The sequence below is a fragment of the Euwallacea fornicatus genome, unplaced genomic scaffold (genome assembly GCF_040115645.1).
Source record: "Euwallacea fornicatus isolate EFF26 unplaced genomic scaffold, ASM4011564v1 scaffold_110, whole genome shotgun sequence".
Classification (NCBI taxonomy): Eukaryota; Metazoa; Arthropoda; class Insecta; order Coleoptera; family Curculionidae; genus Euwallacea; species Euwallacea fornicatus.
The window spans coordinates 20,638-31,966 of NW_027096078.1; the positions used below are offsets into that span (position 1 = coordinate 20,638).

The 11,329-nt window shown below is 46.1% G+C and overlaps 1 pseudogene; it reads left to right on the forward strand.

Annotated features, from left to right (window-relative positions):
* The first annotated feature begins 8,629 nt into the window (after positions 1-8,629).
* Positions 8,630-9,094, forward strand: LOC136350088 (histone H2B-like; annotated as a pseudogene).
* Positions 9,095-11,329: the final 2,235 nt, after the last annotated feature.

The following is an 11,329-nucleotide window of genomic DNA, read 5'->3' on the forward strand; positions in this document are numbered from 1 at the left end:
CCCAGAATTTTGCGTCTTCATCAATTTCGTTTTCTCGAAATTGTTTTTCCAAACTGTCGGCAAAGGCCTCTGCTTTTTCTTCTGGGGTGTACACGATTCCTCGTTCCCCGTGGATGGGAGGAATCGGTTTTCTCTTGCTTTTTATTGCTTGGAGCGTTTTCCACATGCTCCTGTCTTCTGGGTTTAGCGATTTTAAGTGCTCCTGCCACTGTTTTTCCCTGATTTCCGACAGGGCCGCTTTAACCCTTCTGTTTAATCTGTTTAATGCATTTTTATCGGCCGGTGCATTCGTTCTGGATGCCCTTTTTTTGGGTTGTCTCCTTTGCCGAATCAATTGTTTGGTTTCTTCTGGTGTTTCCGCCATGTAGTTCCTAATTCTTGGTTTCTTGGTGATCTTCGAGCTCATCTCTAGGGCCGTTATTATGTCTCTTTCAAACGTTGAAATTGCCTCTTCGATTTCATCCGTGTTTTCTATTCTGCGTATGGCAGATAGATGCTCCTCTAAGGTTTTCCTAAATCGGTCCCAGTTTGTTTTCCTGAGCTCGACGGTGTCCTCTGTCGGCGGTCCGTTTCCTAGCCGAACTCGGATTGGATCGTGATCCGATGATCCTTCCTGTAGGACCTCGATTTCTGCCACCATTTCGAGGTCCCTTGCCAGCATTATGTCCAGGACATCGCTTATTCTCACTCCTCCAGTGTGCGTGGGTTCTTCTGTTGCCATTACTAGCACGTCTTCTCTCCTTCGTAGAAAGGATTTCAGCTGCCTGCCGTTTCTATTTGTCATTCTACTGTGCCAATCGGTAGATTTCGCGTTGAAATCTCCGATTGCCACGTGTTGACCTCTTTGTCTTCCGAAGAGAACTTGTTCCAGGTCGCTTTGCCGGAGTCGTCTGGCCGGTGGATGATAGCAAGAGGCAATTCTCAATCTACCTCTGGTGGTATTCACCTCGATTGCTATAGCCTCCATTTCCTCCGTTACTATCGGCGGCAGCTGTGCGTGCTGTATGTTGTCCCTGACGAGAAGTGCAGTTCCGCCATGTGCAGTTTCTCTTTGGTTCTCGTTGTCCTTCCTGTGGACTTCGTATCCCGGGATCTTGAAGTCTTCCGTAGGTCGCAGCCTCGTTTCTTGGATAGCTACGACATCTGGGTTTTTCCGTTGTATCAGCTCCTGCAGTTCTGCCTTTCTTCCTTTTATCCCGTTTATGTTCCAGGATATTATCTGCAGTGCTGATGCTTTTTGTTGTGCTGACATTTAACAGCCTTGGATCTTGGGGAGATTCGCGAAGAATGCACTCATTGCTGAATACATCATCTGCATTTGCTTTAGGGCCTGTTAAAAATCAACAAGCTCTTCTTTCTTTGCCATCGTCTTCGTCATTGATGGCGTTTTTGCTTTTGTTTCATTTTTTGTCGCGCTCGCATAGCTCGTTCCCGGTTTGAACGGGGGCTGAGCTGGGGCTTCCTTCATCGCTGGCTTGTTTTTGGCTTCCTTCTTAGTTTTCGGCAGTTGAGGGACGTTTTTACATCCTCTGTAGCTCACCGGGTGTGGTCCTCCACAATTGGCACATTTAGCCGGGACGGTTTTTGCCTTTTGGCATTCTTCAGTGAGGTGACCTTCTCCGCACTTCACGCATTTCGGTTTGGCCGTACAAAACCTTTGAGAGTGCCCGAATTTTTGGCATCGGTGGCACTGGTTTGGTCCTGTTTGCATCCTCTGCGCCTCAACTCTCACGCTGAGGTCGCAGCATCTCGCCAAGTTGAAGATCCTCTCCTTGTCTTTTGGTTCGACTTGAACCAACATCAGGGGCAAGGTTCTTTTGTCTACCCGACTTTTCATCCTTTGGACCGAAAAAGTTTCGATCCCTTGTTCAGAAAGGTCTCTCTGGACTTCTTCTTCCGTAACATTTTCGGGAATAAGTCCGATCACGGCCCTGACTTTTTTGTCCTCGGGCAAACTGTAAATGTGAAATTCTTTGTTTTCAGCTTTTAGGAGCCGGGTCATCGCACGGTAATCCTCAGCCGTGTTTGGGGTTATTGCTACCCCCTTTCCCGTCATCTTTGCCTTGCTGTAGGCTATCTTTTTTGTTTTGAGTCTATTACAGACCATCGTCCAATCGCTGGCTTTGTTTATTACAATCGGTGGTATTTTGTTGATCTTTACTTGTAGAATTTGATCTACTTTTTCTTTTGGTTTTTGTCTCTCTTTTTCTTCCTTTTCTTTCTTTTCAATTTCAGCTTTTCTTTCTTTTCTTTGCTCATTTTGGATCTGCTTCAAGTCCAAAGTATTCATTTCTTCGTCTGATTATTCAGTTTCTCTTTCTGAGTCGGTCTCTCTATGTGACTTCTTCTTTCTTTTCCTTTTGGTTTCCTTTTCTTCAGTGCTGCTGCTCTCCAGTTTGTCGAGCCGAGCTTCCATCTGCTTTAAGGCTGACAAAAGTCTTTTGTTTGTTTCTTTTAATTCATTAATTTCCTTGTTCTGCGCAAGGTTTTTCTGGTAGAGATGCTGGTTCATCTCGAACAGCATCTCTGGGTTCTGGCGATATTCTTCTATGGATATCGCCATTTCGATGTTCCCTGTGTTCTTTTCTTCAAGTTCCGCCATCTTGTGGCTGGAACTTGTCTTGTCTTCTTTTTCCTTCGACCTTCTAATTTCCCCTAACTGAAATAAAAAGGATTAAATCTAAAAGAAATTGGATGTTTTTGTTAAGAAACAGTCGAATCGCCAAAAACCCTAGTATTAGTCACTCTAGGTGGCTCGCCTCCAAGGTTCCAGCACGCCGCGCCGAGCGCGCGACTGTCTGGAGGTCCCGATCATCGATACGCCGCTTGCACGTGTGACCGTTTGACCTTTCCAAATTTTTCTTCGTTGAATCCTATTTTTCCCTAACTAAAATTGAAAAACAATCCTGAAAGAGAAATGAAATCTTTTATCTTTGTGTTTAGATCACAAAGACACCCTAAAACCCAGAGAATCCGAAATCCCTAGAATTCGGCTATCTAGGTGTCTCGCCTCTAAGGTTTTCGCGACGCACCGAACACGCGACCGTCTGGAGGTCGCGATCGATAACGCCGCTGGAATTCTTTGACCGTCTGGCCTTTGTTTCTTTGGTTTAAGATGCTCTTCTTTATTTTTTCCCTGCAATTCAAGAACAATTCTTGAAAAAGAAAAAACTTACGAGTTTTTGTGTTTGAAAAAACACAAAAATCCCCAATCCCCTGGGGTTCGGCACTCTAGTTGCCTCGCCTCCAAGGTTTCCGCTGCTCCGTCGTCTCGATGCAAGACCGTTTGACCTTTTCATTTCCGCGACTGTTTGTTTTAAAACACAGGTGTTCCCTATTCTTCAAGATTTCGGCACTCTTGTTGCCTCGCCTCGAAGGTTGTGGTTTATCTTCGTCGTCTGCTTCTTGATCGCTTGACCTTTTCTCGCGATTTGCGATGTCTGGTCTCCAATTTTCGCTCACGTGACACGTGTTTCCACTGGCACTGCACAATTGGAACTGAATGAACGGCAAAATTCTAAAACGCACCGTATTTACGTGAAACGACGCGACCAACGAAATCCCTCCGTTCGTCGAAACGACGATGGGCGGGGCTTGTTAAGGGACTCGCTCGTCACATAAATACACGTGTTCTGGGGCGGCCAACCCTTCCGGGACCTCCAGACAGTCGCGCGCTCGGCGCGGCTTTTTCGAAACCTTCGAGGCGAGCCACCTAGAGCGACAAATACAGGGAAATTGGTGATTGAGTGTTTTTTGAGAAAAAACACCGAAATTCACTCCTCAGGAAATATCTAAAATTCCAAGGAAAATTAGAGACACGGAAAAACAAATAGAAGCGCAAAGTTCTAGCCACAAGATGGCGGAACTGAGCGCGAATAGGAGCGAAAGCTCCGAAATAGCGATATCCTTGGAGGAGTATAGAAAAAACCCAGAGATGCTGTTCGAGATGAACCAGCATCTCTACCAGAAAAACCTTGCTCAAAGCAAGGAAATAAATGAGCTAAGAGAAACAAACAACAGACTAGTGGCAGCTCTAAAGAAAATGGAGGCCAGATTAGAAAAACTGGAAAACAACATTGAAGGTGAAGAAACGAGAAGAAAAAGGAAAAAGAAAGCTTCCCAAGAGTCTGAGTCAGAGAAAGAAAACGACCAGTCTGACGAAGAGATGAATGCGGTGGATCTGAGACAGATTCAAAAGCAACAAAGAGACGAAAGGAAAATTGAAAACGAAAGGAAAAAGGAAGAGGAAAAGGAAAAAATCAAACAAAGAGAGAAATCAGACCAAATACTACAAGTAAAGATCAACAAAATACCACCGATTGTAATAAACAAATCCAGCGATTGAACGATGGTCTGTAATAGACTTAAAACAAAAAAGATAGCCTACAGCAAGGCAAAGATGACGGGAAAGGGGGTAGCAATAACCCCAAACACGGCTGAGGATTACCGTGCGATGACCCGGCTCCTAAAAGCCGAAAACAAGGAATTTCACACTTACAGTTTGCCCGAGGACAAAAAAGTCAGGGCCGTGATCGGACTTCTACCCGAAAACGTTACCGAGGAAGAAGTTCAGAGAGACCTATCGGGGCAAGGAATAGAAACATTCTCGGTCCAACGAATGAAAAGCAGAGTAGACAAGAGAACTCTGCCACTGATGCTGGTTCAAGTAGAACCTAAAGACAAAGAAAGAAACTTCAACTTGGCGAGATGCTGCGACCTCAGCGTGAGAGTTGAGGCGCAAAGGATGCAAACTGGACCGAACCAGTGTCACCGATGCCAGAAATTTGGGCACTCCCAACGTTTCTGCACGGCTCAGCCAAAGTGCGTAAAATGCGGAGAAGGACATCTCACGGAGAAATGCCAAAAGGCAAAAACCGTTCCGGCTAAATGTGCCAATTGTGGAGGACCACACCCGGCGAGCTACAGAGGATGTAAGAACGTCCCTCAACCGACAAAACCCAAAAAGGAGGGGAAAAACAAAACCGAGATGAAAGTTGCCTCAAATCCGCCCCCGTTCAAACCGGGAACAAGTTATGCCAGCGCGGCAAAGAGCGAAGGAAATGTAAAAACGCCGACGACAAAAAAGGCGACGACAAAGAACGGAGAGCCTGTTGATTTCCAACAGGCGCTCAAGCAAATGCAGATGATGTACTCAGCAATGAGTGCATTTTTCGCGAACCTCCCCAAGATCCAAGGCTGTTAAATGTCAGCACAACAAAAAGTATCAGCACTGCAGATAATATCCTGGAACATAAACGGGATAAAAGGAAGAAAGGCAGAACTGCAGGAGCTGATACAACGGAAAAACCCAGATGTCGTAGCTATCCAAGAAACGAGGCTGCGACCCACGGAACACTTCAAGATCCCTGGATATGAAGTCCACAGGAAGGACAACGAGAACCAAAGAGAAACTGCACATGGAGGAACTGCACTTCTCGTCAGGGACTACATACAGCACGCACAGCTGCCGCCGATAGTAACGGAGGAAATGGAGGCTATAGCAATCGAGGTGAATACCACCAGAGGTAGATTGAGAATTGCCTCTTGCTATCATCCACCGGCCAGACGACTCCTGCAAAGCGACCTGGAACAAGTTCTCTTCGGAAGACAAAGAGGTCAAAACGTGGCAATCGGAGATTTCAACGCGAAATCTACCGATTGGCACAGTAGAATGACAAATAGAAACGGCAGGCAGCTGAAATCGTTTCTACGTAGGAGAGAAGACGTGCTAGTAATGGCAACAGAAGAACCCACGCACACTGGAGGAGTGGGAATAAGCGATGTCTTGGATATAATGCTGGCAAGGGACCTCGAAATGGAGGCAGAAATCGAGGTACTACAGGAAGGATCATCGGATCACGATCCAATCCGAGTTCGGCTAGGAAACGGACCGCCGACAGAGGACACCGTCGAGCTCAGGAGAACAAACTGGGGCCGATTTAGGAAAACTTTAGAGGAGGAACTATCTGCCATACGCAGAATAGAAAACACGGATGGAATCGAAGAGGCAATTTCAACGTTCGAAAGAGACATAATAACGGCCCTAGAGACGAGCTCGAAAATCATCAAGAAGCAAAGGATTAGGAATTACATGGCGGAAACTCCAGAAGAAACGAAACAATTGATTCGGCAAAGGAGACAAGCAAAGAAAAGGGCATCCAGAACGAATGCACCGGCTGATAAAAATGTTTTAAACAGACCAAACAGAAGGGTAAAAGCGGCCCTGTTGGAAATCAGGGAAAAACAGTGGCAGGAGCACTTGGAATCGCTAAACCCAGAAAACAGGAGCATGTGGAAAACGCTCCAAGCAATAAAAAGCAAGAGAAAACCGATTCCTCCCATCCACGGGGAACGAGGAATCGTGTACACCCCGGAAGATAAAGCGGAGGCCTTTGCCGACAGTTTGGAAAAACAATTTCGAGAAAACGAAATTGATGAAGAGGACGCAAAATTCTGGGAAGGAGAAATAGAGAGACGTTTGGGACAAATGCAAAATGCGGAAGATAACGAAGTTATCAGGCATGCAACGCCGAACGAAATAAGCGAGATCATCCGGCACCTGAAAAATAGAAAAGCACCAGGATGTGATCAGATCAGCAACCAGATTCTGAAGAAGTTGCCGAGGCGAGGGATAGCCGCGCTGGTGAACATCACCAATGCGGTCCTGAGGTTGCGGCATTTCCCGGAAAACTGGAAAAAAGCTGATATCATCCTGCTGCCGAAACCAGGGAAGAATCACCTCTTCCCGCAGAACTACAGACCCATAAGTCTCCTGCCTCATATGGGAAAGATCGTGGAGAGAGTGATTCTAAAAAGATTAAGAGACTGCGAGGAGGTTTTAAAAATCATCCCGCAAGAGCAGTTTGGATTTAGAAAATCCCATTCTACGGAACTTCAGGTGCTGAGAATAACTGAATTTATAGCAGACAGCTTTAACAGGAAACAGGCTGCTGGAGCAGTACTGTTGGACGTACCCAAAGCATTCGACAGAGTTTGGCACAAAGGCCTGCTAGTGAAGATGATAAACGCGGGATTTAAAATCTCGCTGGTCAAACTTGTCGAATCTTTTCTTCGAAACAGGACCTTCCGGACAAAATTGAACCAAAAACATCATTCCACGTACAGGATGATAGAAGCGGGAGTACCTCAGGGAGCGGTACTGTCCCCCTTCCTGTATAACATCTACGTATCGGATCCCCCTAGGACGGCACATACGCAATTGGCATTGTACGCCGACGACACGGCGATATTGGCTAGATCCTGGAACGGGACTATGCTGGTAAGCTACTTGCAAGAAGAGCTCAGGATCTTGGAAAAGTGGTTTTCCAGATGGAAAATAGCGATAAACGCAGAAAAGACGCAGGCCATAATCTTCAAACGAAGAACGAGGAAAATCAGGACGGAAAACCGACTGGAGATCCAAAACGAGCAAATTCCGTGGAGCCAAAAAGTCACGTACCTAGGCGTAGACATGGACGAAAAGCTCACGTGGAAGGACCACGTGGAAAAAGCCAGGAAAAAGGCAAAAGCGACAAGGGCGATATTGTACCCAATGATAAGGAGGAAGTCCAAACTTCCCCTGAAAAATAAGATCACGCTCGTCAAGACGATCATCCAACCGCAGCTAACTTATGCATCGGCAGCATGGGGCTATGCAGCCAGGACGCACCTAAAGAGTCTTCAGGCAGTGGAAAACATTGCACTGAGAACGGCTCTCGGAGCACCCTGGTTCGTTAGCAACGACAGGATAAGAAAAGATTTAAACTACAGATCGATGACCGAAGTCATAAAAGACCATGCCATCAAATTGTTCCAATAAACGGAACAACACCCGAACGAGCTGATCAGAGAATCAACCAACTACAGACCGGAAAATGCCAGACCATTTAAGAGACCAAGACATCAGTTGCTGGAAAACGGATAACAAAGGAGGAAAGATCATACAGACACAAGTCAATGACCGAAAAGGACAAACAAAGAGCCAAAAAGGCAACACTGCAACGAAGGAACGAGGAAGGTCAAATAGCATTTTGGTACTTCGGACCCATCGCTGGAAACCAGCAATCCAAAAGGAAAACGGCCGACGAAGAAAGAAGCGTCCAGACGGACAGAAGAGGGCAGAAGAATCCCAAGTCGGCGGGGTGACTCAAGCCAAAGATCCTGGGAGGCGACTTAGTCGTAAAGACTTCGTCACCTCCTAAGAGAGGCACTCAAAAGAGGTCTAGACCGATACCGAGGCAAGAAGCGGAATCCCGCTTGGCCGGAATATCGGAGACCAAAACAAAAGCGGCCCAAAAAGCGAGATTGGGAATTTTCGGGTACCGGAGACCCGAAAAATCCCTGCAGACAAGGGGGTTTTTTAGTGGGTGAAAACCCCACACAGGCCGGTGTACGGGCACCGATACGTCTTACCGACAAGATTTTTATTACCCCGGGGTCGCGTCCCCAAAAACAAAAGAAACAAAAAAGGCCAACCCTTCATTGTGAAAATATCCTCGTCGCGTTCGAAAGTCCTCCTCGTTCGCGCCCGTTCTATTTGTGCTTTTCTCTGTGTGTGTTTTGTGCGTTTGTGTGGGCGCGTGATCGTTCGTGTTACTTTTTTCTTTTTTTTGTTGATTTTGTTTTCGCGTGTGCGCGCGTAATTATGCCGCCGAAAACGAGTGAAAAAAGCAGCGAAGAAAGCCGGCAAGGCTCAGAAGAACATATCGAAGATCGACAAGAAGAAGAAACGTAGGAGGAAGGAGAGCTCCGCGATTTACATCTACAAGGTACTGAAACAAGTTCATCCCGACACCGGAATCTCCAGCAAGGCCATGTCGATCATGAATTCTTTCGTGAACGACATTTTCGAACGGATAGCCGCCGAAGCGTCTCGATTGGCTCACTACAACAAGAGATCGACGATTACCAGCAGGGAAATACAAACTGCCGTTCGATTGTTGTTGCCCGGTGAATTGGCCAAGCACGCCGTGAGCGAAGGTACGAAAGCTGTCACCAAATATACCAGTTCGAAATGAACGCGATCGTTTGATCCGTCCGTCCTCGCCCGACGAGGACAACGACGACGACAAAACAAAAAAATTGGCTCTTTTAAGGGCCACAATTTATTTAAAATAAAAGAAAATCGACTTGTTGTGTTTTTATTATTATTATTTTCTTCTTCTTCTTCCCGACAGATAGATAGATAGATAGGTAGGTTATCGTTTCGGGTTAGTTCGGATCGGTCCAGGTTAGTTGATTTTTGCCAAAACAAAAAAACGTATCTACGTGCGTTCCGTGGCAAAAACTTTACTTTTGTTACCTGAAACAAACAATTTGGGAAATCTACGACGTGGATTTTACCGAAACGAAAACCGTCAGAATGCGAGAAAAGACGATTTCGTCGGTGTTACGAGAGTCGTCGAGCGCGAGTAGGCTGGACGGCACCGGTACGTGTTTCGATCTTTCGGGTTTCCTCCTTTAATTAATTACACGCCCTTCCATTGCACACGTATTTTTTTTTAACGTGATAAAATCGAGTTAGGCACGACGAAGGAACGTTAAAAAAAAAAAAATATTAAATAAATAACAAATAATCAAATAAAAAGGGAAAAACAAACGATGTCATAGATTTTCTTTTTAAAAAAGACGTTTCGTGGCTCTTAAAAGAACCGTTTTTTTTTTGTTTTAAGTTTCTCTCACACACACAAGCTGTGAGATTCGTGAATGACGATCACCGATCATCCTTCGGTTCGGAAATTACGCACACACACACAAACACACGCGCGAATTAGTTAAAGCGAAATCGAGAAATTATCACCACAAATATGATCCCCGCACGAACCGATGCTGCGCGCGCTTACCTGCCGGCACGCGAGACGAAGTGCAACTGTGGCTCCGCAACTTTTTTTTTTTTTTTTGGGGACGCGACCCCGGGGATAAAAAATCTTGGCGGAAGACGATACTGGTGCCCGTGCATCCAGCCTGTGTGGGGTTTCACCCACTAAAAAACCCCGTGTTGCAAAGGATCTCGAGTTTTGGCGCTCGATTTCCTTGATCGCGCTTTTGTTGTTCTTCTGGGAGCTAGCAGATTTGAGCGGAACTATCGCCTTTTATTCTGCTGTCGCTCTAGGCTTTTCTTGCCTGTCCGAGGAGGCGTTTGGTACCTCTCGTTTCTTTTGACTAACTTACAACGCCGACATGGGGTTCTTCTGCCCTCTTCTGTCCGTCGGACGCTTCTTTCTTCGTCGGCTTGATCCCTTGGTCCTTGGTTTTTTTTTTTGGCAACGATGGGTCAGAATCCAGGAAGGCTGCCGTGGTTTTCGTTTTCCCACCATTGCCGTGGAAGCCTTGCGGCTGTTGTTTCTTCTAGCCTGCATTTGCTTGCTTGGTCATGTGCAGGTCTGTTCCTTATTGTCATCCGTTATCTAGTAACTGGTTTCTTGGTCTCTTATGCGGAACAGCTTGCTCCAGAGTGTAATCTGTTGCTTTCCGGATTAGCTCGTTTTGGTGTTGCTCCGTTGCTTGGAATGTCTTGATTGCACGTTCTTTTATGACATCGGTCATGGTCTTGTACTTTAGATCTCTTTTAATCGCCCCGTTGCTAACGTACCAAGGCGCGTTTATCGCCGTTCTCAGAGCAATGTTTTCTACTGCCTGGAGAGTCTGTAGGTGAGACTTCGCTGCATAACCTCATACGGTTGATGCATACGTTAGCTGAGGTTGAATCACAGTTTTGATTAGTGTGATTTTGTTCTTCACTGGCAATTTCGACCTTCTGTTTATCATCGGATACAGTATGGCCCTTGTCGTCTTCCCTTTCGCTTTTATTTTTGTCACATGTACCCGTCACGTTAGGTTTTCCTCCATGTCTACACCTAGGTACGTGACTTTCTTTGCCCATGGTACTTCTTCGTTCTTGATTTTCACTTTGTCTTCGGTCTTGATCCTTTTTTTTCGTTTGAAGACGATTGCCTGGGTTTTTTCAACGTTGAGATCTATTTTCCATTTAGAAAACCACGTTTCCAGTGCCGTGATTTCTTCTTGCAAGTTTCTAACTAGCAATTTCCCGTTCCAGGATCTTGTCAGTATTGCTGTGTCATCTGTGAATAGAGCCAGTTCTGTTTTTTCAGTCCTTGGAGGGTCTGACACGTAGACATTGTACAGGAACGGCGATAGCACCGCTCCTTGAGATACTCCTGCTTTCATGGTCCTGTAACTCGGATAGCTGTCGTTCAGTTTGACGCGGAACTTCCTGTCGGCGAGGAAGGATCAAACGAGCTTGACAAGCGGTACTGGGAGTCCTGAATCCAACAGTCTCACCAGCAACCCGCCGTGCCATACGCTGTCA